We start from the raw sequence: 12,515 nt of genomic DNA, 5'->3' as shown, positions 1-12,515 counted from the left end.
CTGCATCCCCGGGTGCTCACTGTGTGTGCTCTTCTGACTCGTTCCTGTACTCCGTGCAGCTCAGAGCTTATCTCCGTCTGGCGGTGCCTCAGACTTTTCTTGTCCATAGTGCGTGAGACTCGGCTTCAAGGACGCCAGCGGAATAAAAGGGCCATAAGGTCAGAGACTGACAGTAGTTTGTACTGATGTGTCCCCAGCCCCTACAGGAGTCGTTGGCACCTAGTGGGGAGAGGGGCGCCTGGGTGGCTCCGTCGGTTGAGCGTCTGACTTCCGCTCAGGTCAGGATCTCACAGTCCGTGAGTTTGAGCCCCGCGTCAGGCTCTGTGCTGACAGCTCGAAGCCTGGAGCCTGCTTCGGATTCTGTGTCTCCCTGTCTCTCTGCCTCTCCCCCACTCATGCTCACTCTCTCACTCTCTCTCTCAAAAATAAACATTAAAAAAAAATTTTTAAAAAGGGGCGCCTGGGTGGCTCATTTGGTTGAGCATCCAACTTCAGCTCAGGTCATGATCTCGCGGTCTATGAGTTCGAGCCCCGCGTCGGGCTCTGTGCTGACAGCTCGGAGCCTGGAGCTTGCTTCGGATTCTGTGTCTCCTTCTCTCTCTGCCCCTCCCCTCCTTGCATACTTGCTCTCTCCTTCTGTCTCCTACAAGTAAATAAACATGAAAACATTTTTTTAATAATAATAAAAAAATAAGAGGTGAGGAGAGGTAAAAAGCAGACTGAGCCAGACCACCAAGGCCTCAGTGCAAGGTCTGCCACTCACTGACCCCTTGACCTTGAATTGTGGCCACATCCCAATCGCTGGAAGCTATAAATAGGTTACCTATAAATAGCAAGGGGGGATTCAGCTTGCAGACTGGATTAAGGTTGCTAACCAGCTGACCTTAATAGAGAGTTTATCCTTGGTTACGCAGGTGGGCTCAGGGTAATCACAAGCGTCCTTAAAATTGGAAGTGGGAGGAAGAAGTCAGTGTCACAGTGATGCTCTCTGAAGAAGACTTGGCCTGCAGTTTCAGACTTTTAAGGTGGGGAGCCTCAAGTCTAGAGGTGGCTTCTAGAACAATCAGGGAAGTAGATTGTCCCAGGGAGCCTCCAGAAGGGAGTGCAGCCCTGTCCACACCTTGATTTTAGCCCCGTTAGAGCCATGTTGGACTTCTGACCTCGGGAGACACGAGATAATACATTCGTACTGTTTTGAACAACACAGTTCGTGACGATTTACTACAGAGACATTAGGAAGCTAATATACCAAGCGTCAATTTCACCATCTTTAAAATGCAGGTAATAAGGGGCAGCTCAGTCGGTGAAGTGCCTGACTTCGGCTTGGGTCATCTCACCGTTCGTGGGTTCAAGCCCCACATCAGGCTCTGCACACTAAACGTTGCAGAGCCTGCTTGGGATTCTCTGTCTCTCCTCTCTCTCTGCCCCTCCCTGACTTGTGTTTTCTCTCTCAAAATAAATAAATAAGCTTAAAAAATAAAATAAAATAAAATAAAATAAAATAAAATAAAATAAAATAAAATAAATAAAAGGGGCGTGATGACAGCACATACCTGACAGTATTAAGAATAATGAGATAGTACTTGAACAGTTAACGGAAGAGACCTGGGCTAACATAGATGAGTTTAGTACTTGTTAGACGTACAAACGTGTCTGTTGAACACATGAATGGATAAACAAATGAACAAAGTTGTTTGAGTCAAGAAGAAAAGGGGCCTCGGACATGTCCAATGAAGGATTTGCCAATTTAAGGTCAGGTGCATGAACAATTAGTTCCTTGCTGTTTGCCATTCTCTGCCACGGCTGAAGGTATGTAGGCCCCTCGTGGATTTCGCCCTTGAGTTTCCCCCTTAACCTGCTTCAGGCATGTTTGGCCAGCGCCTCGGGGCTGCTATGCTGATTTTCTCCAGAAACTGCTGGGTTCAAACCGCTCCCCTCCTTGAGTGTCTCTGCCAATAAATAAATACAAATAATAGCAACAAGAACAGAATAAGGAACAGTTAAACTATAACATGAGAACAGTGGGGGGTGGTGTCTTTCTACCATTATATTGACCGAGACGTGAAATGATGCAGTGTCTGTGCTGTTCCCTCGGAATCATTTGCTTTCACACCCTTCATCTTTGCCTGTGGGAAACAATCCACCCTGAAGGAACCTTGTCTCCACCAAGATGTTTTTTTTTCCCCCTCCTTTTTTTCTTTTTCTTTTTTTTTTTTTTTTTTGCGGTTCCCCCATCCCAGGCCGTCAGACATCTAACCTACAAGAGAACAGCCAGCTCTGTCTTTACTCCCCAGCATTTTCTAAATATTCACATTCTTCAAATGCCAGCTCCTTCCTTATTTTCTCAATTCTGTATTTGTTTATCCTCAAAAGCTCCTTTGTAGCTGCCCACACGGATCTGGGAAAATGTGGAGGCCAGCCCTCTTCCCCTGGGCGGCCCGGGGCCCGGGGTAGCGTTTTCCATGCTCTTCCTCGGGGGCACTCGTCTGAGAACAGAACTCACTGCTAGGTCCCCGTGGACCAAACCACTGACCCAGTCCTTCAAAGGCAAACCGATCCTCTGAGGATCCGGGTCCTGGCAGGTGCAGGCTCCCCGTAACCCTGGGAAGACATGCAAATCCACGCCTCCCTCTTTTGTAAGTAAAAGCTGCCCGTTTGAACCTGAGCCCCCTGAGACAGATGCCAGAGCCCAGGGTGCCCAAAAACCAGGCAGCAGCCCCGGGCCCGGGTGCCCTGGCTGGGAGCTGTTTCCAGAAGGTTGCAGCCCTCACCCACGATCACAGGGTAACGAGAGCCGACCGCCTTCCCTGCAGCCCCAGCTTGTCCTCTGTGCAGGGCTGGGAACCCCTGCAGAAGGCTCGCAGGGAAGGAGCTGGAAAGCAGCAAGCCGAGCCCCCGACTTGCCTGCTAAGGCCAGCCCCAGAGGAGGATTACATAGGAAGTGGCCTTTAGGCAGCCAGGAGTCGTTCTCCTTCTCTCCAGCACGGGCTGCAGTAGGACTTAAGGCCCTGGAGTTGGGTTCTAGAATCATTTCTTCTTTTGGGGACAGTGAGTCGTTTCCTCACTTCACACCCTTTATCCTCTGCCCATTGCCTTTAGAAAAAGCTCCAGAGCCCTTGAGTCCCGCTTCTGCCTGCTTCTCAGTCCCATCCACCTCCCTCCACACGAGTGCCTTTCAGGCCACCCCACACTGCTGGCCAGCACGCCCCAAACGCTCCCTGACCTCCTGACTTCGACGCCTTTGGAAGAAACGTTTCTTCTGCCAGCGGGACTCTCTTCCCTTCCCCACCGGGGCAACCCTCAGTCACTCTTCTTCACGGCTCAGCACAGCTGTGACCTCTCCAGTTGGGTTAGAGGTCTGCCCTTGCTGACCATCAGGTGGTACAGAGAGGGTCCCAGTGTTTGTGTGTGTTAACTGTCCCCAGCATTCGGCACACGCTGCCTCATTTACTCCTCACCACCACCCCGTGAAGTAAGTAATATTATAAACCCTATTTTACAGATCAGGACATTGAGTCTGGAGAGCTTAAGTAATCTGCCCCGGGTTGCAAATCTGGCAATGGGCACAACTGGGATTTGACTCTAAGCGGTCTAGCTCTGGTGTTAAGAGTGTGGATCTGTACTCAGCTGGAACAGGATTCCAGTCCAACCCGGATCCTCACCCTGTATGACCTTGGATCGATCACTTAACCTTCTCCAAACTTCATTTTTTTAAACATTTATTCATTTTTGAGGGATGGAGGCACAGCATAAGCAGGGCAGGGGCAGAGAGAGAGGGAGACACAGAATCTGAAGCAGGTTCCAGGAGCCAGCTGTTAGCACAGAGCCTGTCGTGGGGCTCGAACCCATGAACCATCAGCCTTCTCCAAACTTCAGATACACTGGCTACAAAACAGGATTACAAGAGAGGGGCGCCTGGGTGGCCAAGTTGGTTAAGCGTCTGACTCTTGGATTTCGGCTCAGATCATGATCCTAAGGTCTTGGGATCAAGCCCCGCATCAGGCTCTATGCTGACAGCACATACCCTGCTTGGGATTCTCTCTCTTCCTCTCTCTTTGCCCCTCCCCAACTCCAGCTTGCTCATTTGCACATGCCTTCTCTCTCTCTCTCTCTCTCAAAATAAATAAAAAAACGTTAAAAAAAAAAAGCAACAACAAAGTAGGATTACTAGAGAACCTACAGGAAGTCATAATGGTCATTCTGGCTAAACTTATAATGCATCCTAAGCACCTACCATGGAGCAGGCACTCAGTTCAGACCTGCCAACTGCGATATTCCTGTTAGCCATAATTAGGACACCCTCCCAGCCCTAATGACCGGAGCCAATCACGGCCTGAATCCCCACACAGGGCGGGAACCATGTCATCTCCACCTTACAGCGTAGCCCCTGATTTGGAGCTTAGCAGATACTTGGAACTTTGTAGAAGAGGAAGGAATCATTGCATCTCGTGTAACATTTTGGCACACCAGGTGATTCTTGAGCATTCAGCTAATATTACTTCTCAGGATTATGATTTACTTGGATGTTTCACAGACACATCTCCAACGGGGGGGGGGGGGACTTTCACTTGTACCATGTTTAATGAAAGACTGTCACAGTCTTCTAGTGGATTTAGTTCTCGTTGCGAAGTTTGCTGCCATGTCCACTCAAGAGGACTCTTAACTGTATCGTACACTTAACGGAGATTCTTTTTTGGTGGTGGTGGTGTTCAAAATGGCGGCGGGGATGGTGTAAGAGTCAAATGGGTAAAAGCCAAAACAGTCCAATCATTTACCCCGCGATGGGAATCACTAACCACAGGGCCAGGGTCAATATTAGGGCAAGTTACATATCAATTTGGGCTCATCAGTCTCTGTCCTTCGTAGCTCTGGGGGAGCAGACTGGCCCGGAGCCAGCCCCATGTGAGGGCGGAGATGGCAGTGTGGACTCTAACCGTGAAAAACAAGACACTGGGAGGTTTCATGCTCCGGGAGCTTAAAGGTCAAACCGAATTGTGGTTACAATGTCCATATGCTTTCAGGATGTGCTGTCTGCAGGGGTGAACAAAGTCCAGCTTGCTGGAAGGAATCGCGAGGCTGTGTGTTGGGTAACAACAGGGACTAGGCGGTCTTCCTGGGTTTCCAGGCAGGGCTCTAGGAACGTGGCAAAGCACCACACGGAGGGGCTGAGCCGGAGTCAGGGGGTTTAAGGAGTAATATTGCCATTGTCATTGCTAATTATAGTCGTTACCCTCGCATGCTAGGTGCTGCAGACTGTGCTGGGTGATTTCAACATGTGACATCACTTAAACCCTTCAAACACCTTGGGGGCATTATTACCACAATTACACAGATAGCAAAGCTGGAAAGGTCTAGATTGCCCAAGCTGAACATCTAGTAAGTGGCAGAGAAGGGATTTCCTGATAGGGCGTGCCTCCAAACTCAGCCACCGGATAGATATGGGCAGAGCTTGCCCCAAGCCCATCCACTCCTTTCTCTTGTTCAGGAGATTCCAGATGCATCCCGAACAGCAATGTGCCCACCACTCGGGAAATTCTTGCTCTCCTAGATCCCCTTGGAGCCAGGGTAACTACAGGACAGAGCCATCAGTGAGGTTTAAAGGAAAACCCACTGGGAAAGGGTTACCCTTTTTGCCTGTATATGCTTTCCTAGGGGAGAAGGAGGACAGGGTCATCTATGCCTTCATCTTCTGCCTCAACTGATTTCTTTTTTTTTTTTTAATGTTTATTTATTTTTGAGAGAGAGACTGAACACGAGGTAGGGAGGGGCAGAGAGAGAAGGAGAGAAGGAGACACAGAATTGGAAGTTGGCTTTAGACTCTGAGCTGTCAGCACAGAGCCCAGCATGGGGCTCAAACCCCAACATGGCTTGAACCGTGAGATTATGACCTGAGCCGAAGTCGGAGCTTAACTGACTGAGCCAGCCTGCACCCCTGCCTCAAATGATTTCGTAAGCCTGGCGTAGCAGAAGCCTCCCCCAAGCCAGCTTTATTGAGGTATAGTTGGTAAGTAAAAATGACACAGCATGTAAGGTTATCCACACACGACATGTAAGATAAATGTGTTTATTGTGAAATGATGATCACAATCAAGCTAATTAACACCTCCATCACCTCATGTAGATACCACATTGCGTGTGTGTTGTGTGTGTGTGTGTGTGTGTGTGTGTGCGCGCACATGCATGCATGTGCGGTGAGAACGCCCAGGCTTTACTCTCTTACCAAATTTCAAGTAGAAAATACTGTATTATCAGGGGCGCCAGGGTGGCTCAACAGTTAAGCATATGACTCTTGACTTTGGCTCAGGCCAATGGGATCAAGCCCTGTGTTGGGCTCTGCCCGGACAGCAGAGGACCTGCTTTGAATTCTAGCTCTCTGTTCCTCCCCCTGCTCATGCTCACCCCCATTCTCTCTCCTTCTCTCTCTCTCTCTCTCTGTCTGTCTCTCTCTCTCTCTCTCTCTCAAAATAAACAAATCAACATTTTTTTCAAAAGTATATAATACCATGTTATTAATGATGATTGCCATGCTGTATATTCGATCCCCAGAAATTACTCATCTTAAAACTGAAAAGCGTATCATGCATGAACGGCTAAAGAATATGTCACACACACACACACACACACACACACACACACACACCAGAATATTATTCAGCCATGAAAAAGAAAGAAATGCTGTGATTTGCAACAAGGTGAATGAACCTGGAGGCCATTATGCTGAATGAAATAAGTCAGACCCAGATAGACACATTCTGTGTAATCTCACTGCTCTATGGAATCTGGGGAAAAATGCAGAACCCTTGTGACGCTTACAAGGGAAAGATGTCTGACATCTCCAGGTCCTTGAGCAGATGGTACAACGCCTGCTCCAGCCTCCTTCACAGGTTTATGTGCAAACCTCCTGCATTTGCAACAGAATTCAACACGCAAGACAGTCAGTCCGTCCTCCTCATGAGTGGGGGGCCATTTCTCACAGGGCATACCTGTGAGGGGCCCACTCACTGGGGCGGGGGGGGGGGGGGCGGAGAAATAAGATATAAAATAAACGTGGGGCCCCTGGGTGGCTCAGTCCATTAAGCATCCGACTCTCGGTTTCAACTCAGGTCACGATCTCACGGTTCATGGGTCCGAGCCCTGTGTCGAGCTCCATGATGATGGTGTGGAAGCTGCTTGGGATTCTCTCTCTCTCCCTCTCTTTCTTCCCACCCCCTGGCCTGCATGCTCTTCCTCTCTCAAAATAAATAAATAGACTTAAAATAAAAAGTTCTAAGATAAGTGCAAAATGTAAAAAAGCACAAAATCTCAACAATGACTGGAACTTGGTGACGAGTCTTCAAGACTTGTCTTGCTTCCCAGTTATTCTCCTCGAGCTGGGGAACTGGTTTTCCTTGGAGTGGCCAGCTTAGCTGCCGGGAGGGTTTAGCAGGGAGCTCTGACCCTCTAATTGCACTTATCATGTACTAATTAGCATTTAATAAGCAGCAACCGGGCACCCATACCTGAAACAATAAAGCAAGCTCAGCCCCACTTCAAAGATGAAGAAACTCGGGTTAAGGTATTAACATCAGCAATAATGAAGGACTGCACCAGCCTCATCGGAGCGAATGCCACATTCAGGATCCGGAGCCACCCAATTTGGAATCTGCTCCTGGGCCAGGAGTCTTTGTCATTAGCCACGGTGATTCCTCTGAGTCCCTCGCTGATGGAATAATTAACGCGGGCAGAATCTGTTTCAACGGGAGCCAAGTCTCGGGTATCTAGATACACACTGTAAGGCCCCAGCAATCTCTTGGACCTGGTGTGAGTTCTTGGGGCTGGGAGGCTGTGGCGTGCAGGGCGGGCCCCCTGCTGGCTTAGCCATCGGGCTCCTGACTTTGGCAGGCCAGAGTCAAACTGGGGAGCGGTTTGCCTTTCAGAGTGTTCCCGAAGCCTGTGCCAAGGATTTAGTGACCAGCAGACCACGTTTTATAATCCTTGCTTGCTCCAACATTCTTGCCTGGGACTTGATGTCTATCTGGGGAATAGCCCCAGCATCACCTGGAACCTTTACAGAAGTGAAATTCTCAGGCCTCACCCCGCATCCAATGAATCAGAAACTTTAGAGGTGGGGCCCCAGAAGTCTGCATTTTAATATGCCCTCCATTGGATGATGTTTGAGAAGTGTTGGTTTAGGATTAAGGTAGGCGCTGTCTTCCTAGCTAAGGGCAGGAGAGGGGAGGAGCCGTCAAAGATGGACCATTCTGGAGGAAAGGCCTCCTTCTGTGACCCGCATTCGGCCTGTCACCTCTCACAGAACTGCTCACGCTTGGGGACCTTCCTGCAGAACAGCTTTCTCATCTGCATGTTTCATCAACTCCCTGCTTTGTTCTCATGGTTAGCTCTGTGCACAATGTCCTTCCTCTTCCAGGGAGCCTCCCCAGACTGCTTTCTTTGTTCCAACAGCTCAGAATAGCCTGTGAGCCCTTGTTGACATTACTTGTAATATCTCAGTCTTTCCCTAATCCAGGCTATCCACTTGGGCAGGTACAGTGGGACTCGTATGTCACGTCACGTCTCCCATGGCATTCTCTGATAGGAATTCAGTAAAATTTTTTTGCATTCACTTCGACAACTTACCCCATGCCATATTTTCTTATTTTTCCCCTTTATCCCCCTTCCCCTTTTACATTATATGCAGATTTTAATTTTTCCTCTCCTGTCTCCCAGTTTGCGAGGGCGTAATGCAGGGGTCTCCTCTCTCCAAACTGGTTCCTTTTTCCCTCAATGGAAGTCCACAATCAACAGTCGGGCTTGCTCGACTTCCAATGTCATCTCATCGTGATTTTTCACCACATCAGCATCTATTTACTGAGTGTCCCCTCTGTGCTCCTAGAGAAATATACAGAGACAAATTTCATAAATTGGTTCAGTTTTCTGATGTCCAGACCCTGGGGCAGGACACAGCCTTCAAACAACAGAGACGATCCTGCCCCAGTTAGAGGCAGTTCGTCCGTGTAATCCAGAGACTGCTTCCCTGGATCAGATCCCAAGTCCCACAGGGAGCCAGGGAAGGGCAGAAGTGTGTATGTGTGTGTCTGAGACGTCTGGGAAGGCCTGATGGAGGAAGGCAGTCTTGAGAGCGAGAGGGAGGATGGCCCCTTGGGGTTGAATGTTAGGAACAGTCGCTTCACTAATTGATCACCTCCCTGCTCATCACTGGGGACAACACTGACATGAGCCCTGCCAGTATGAATCTTACCGTTTGGTTAGGGAGACAGATCATTTAGACCCACAAGCCTCATGCAATCTGGTATATGTGGAACAAAATACAGAGGGTTCGGGGCCATTGGATCCAGCCGGGGCCATCCAGGCAATGCTTCCTGGATAAAGTGACTTCTAAAGAAAGATCTGAAAGCTGAGTGGGGCTTCTCCGGGGACGGGAAGGGAGTATAAAAGGGACATGGAATGATGTCCCGTGAGAAGTGCAGATGCAAACTCAGAGGCACTGGAGAGAAGTTCCTTATGGCCAGGGCTAGGTGTATGAGCTGCAAAATGGCAGTAGTATAAGGAGGGGTTTTCGGGTCCACCTGTGCGTCAGAAAATTCAGATGGCTGGGTCCCGCCCCCAGAGATGCTGATTCGGTGGACCTGGGGTGGCGCCTGAGAATTTGCCTTTCTGACAAAGTTTGGGAGGTACACCTTGAGATCCTCTGTGTCAGGGAAGGAAGTGTTGCCAACACGTATGGAGCTCACATGATATTTAACACCAGCCTGGGCCGGGTGGAGGGCATCGACTGTTGTTTTGATTTTACCAGTGAGAAAGAGAGAATCTCTGAGGCTGAATCTTCGACCCCCAGACCCCAAAGGCAGCAGATGTCGGAGCTGCTATTATCCATGTTCTTTGAACCTGACAGTGCTATTCCCTAACCACCTCTATTTCTCAGGCCCGCATGAGATAGGGAAGGTCGAGTGGCCACATAGGAAGATACTAGACTGTCTTGCTGGTACGTAATGTGGCATTTCCGAGGGACTTGTGGGCAAGATACAGAGGGGTGAGGCAGTGAGCTGGAGTTACCCCACCCCTGCCCCAACTCCTTGGCCCTGGACAGGGCTGAGGCATCGGTAGAATTTTCCCATGACCAGTCAAAGGAACGGATCCCGCAGGCTGCACACCATTTCAGATGCAAGAGATCACTAAGACAAATGTCGAAAGGGTCAATAACATGGTGAAAGCTGATTATCAGCTATTTAATCTCTATTAAAGGTTTCACAAGCAATTCAAATTTCTTGAAGGAAAAGGAAAGTCACCACTGTAGCACATGCACTTACTAATTGTGCTCTGTGCGCACACACACACACACACACACACACACTGAGGGCACAGTTAACTAGGCCTGCCAGATGACAATGTATTTCTGGATACTGCGTGAGAATAAGATTCATGTCAGTTTCTGCGGATAGGACGTTCTATGGTCTTAGCTGATCTTAGAGCAAGATCTATGCACATTGAGAGGCACACCAGAGGGTTAAGGAGTGCCTCTTCTTGTTGGATGCTCATGGTAATCCCACAAGAGAGGTGCGGTGTTATCTCTGTTGTGTTGGGTCCTAGGGATGAGATCACACCCCACGTGAGGAGCGTGGCACCCAACACACAATGCATCTTTGGTCACTAAGAGCGGATATAATTATTATCGTTCGATCTCAGCTTCGTTTCTTTCCCGACTGCTTAGTGGCCACGTGGAGGTGGGCAACTCTCTCTGTTTCTCTAAGCTTTAGGCCCTTTGTCTGTAAAATAGAGAGAATGAATGGATGGTTTAGTTCAGAGGCTTCAGGACATTCCTGATTTTGGCAGAAGAGTCTTGTGTTCTAACAAAATCGTATGTGGGAATGGATCAAAGTGGAGTGTTTCTGGCTGGTTTGCATAAACACTCAGGCTTTAATTAAAGGCTCAGACTGACTTAATATCTCAGAGCATTAGTTTTGTCTTCTGAAACATGGGACTGTTCACGGAACTGACCTCATGGGGTCGTGGCAAACAGGACATGAGCAGTGTTTCAGCTCAAAGCGCCCACGCCTGCCCCCTCCTGTCTCTCTTGTTTGGGGAGCCCTTGCTCTGACCCTTGAGTCCTTGGGACCGACTCAACACCCCTGGAAAGAATCTACAACTGCTTCTGCCTCGAGGGGTGCAAGAGTCATGATTGATGGTTGGGCCTCTCGTGGGCAGACGAGGAGTATGTGTGTTCACAGGCGCACAGAGTTCCTGTCAGACAGAATGGTAGGCTCGGCGAAGGCTACAAATCAATGGGCTTTTCAATATGCCCGATATGTTCCCACCAGGATCCATCCCACTGGTGTGAGTCTTAGTAATAGCGAGATGGGGGTGCTTTAAGAGGAGCGGGCTGGGCAGAGGAGACAGAAGTGCACAAGGTTCTTTGTACAAGCATTTTTAGAACCTGGGGTCTTTTTCCTGCCCCGGAAGCTCAATTTATTGAGCTGAGTCAAATTACTGTACATCCTGACAGAGTCCTCGCTGTCATTGATCAGCCCTGAAACTCTCCTCCACATTACATCACCGTTTCAAGAAAGAGCATGTTCTCAGAAATCTGTGTGATCTGGGAATGACCCCTAGGCTGCATCCTGCCCACTTGGAGAGAGAGGGATTCTGGGAGATTGGCGATCGATGGGCTGGAGACGCACCTGAGCAGGATGGGCGGTTCCTACCTGGGCTGCCATCAGTCAGCACGTGCCTGGCTCAGTGAGCCAGACTCTGGCATCAGTATGCCAGAGAAAGATTCCTGGCAGATTCACCCCTGAACACAGGGATGAAATGGATGAGGCAGAGCCTGGTCACACTCTTTTGATTTTAAAATTGAGAATATTAACTTCTTAGCCCCAGTTTGGATTTTGTAAACATTGTGCAGGCTTTGGCCTTGTTTGATGTATGTGGAGTACTGCTGCTTAATGATGGGTGTGTGGTGTGTGTGTGCGTGTGTGTATCTTTGTGTGTGTGTTTCCGCATGGCCAAAATAGTTGAGAATTCCTTTGGGGAAAAAAAATTAAATTTTTTTAACATTTATTCATTTTTTGAGAGACAGAAACAGAGTGTCAGTGGGGGAGGGATAGAGAGACAGGGGGACACAGACTCCGAAGCAGGCTCCAGGCTCTGAGCTGTCAGCACAGAGCCCGGTGCGGGGCTTGAACTCACGGACCGTGAGATCTCGACCTGAGCTGAAGTCAGACGCTTAACCGACTGAGCCATCCAGGTGCCCCTGGAAAAAAATTTTTTAAAAGACCATGTCTTATCAATTTTAAAATCACTAGTCCAAGAATGGGGTCTTATTCCTGCTAGAAGTTCAGCAAATATTTCCTAAAATTGAATTAGATTTCTACATTACTTTTTTTTATAAAAGGGGTGTGAACTCATTGGAAATTTTTTTAATATCCATTAGAGTATAAAATCAAAAAGTTACCTATTACCCCTTTCTCAGCATCCAAATATTGCCTAGGGTAAATCTGTGTTGGAAATTTCCATCATGT

Source organism: Panthera uncia, assembly GCF_023721935.1.
Source record: "Panthera uncia isolate 11264 chromosome E2 unlocalized genomic scaffold, Puncia_PCG_1.0 HiC_scaffold_20, whole genome shotgun sequence".
NCBI lineage: Eukaryota > Metazoa > Chordata > Mammalia > Carnivora > Felidae > Panthera > Panthera uncia.
The sequence above is the reverse complement of the archived record's forward strand: the minus strand, read 5'-3'. Positions refer to the sequence as shown.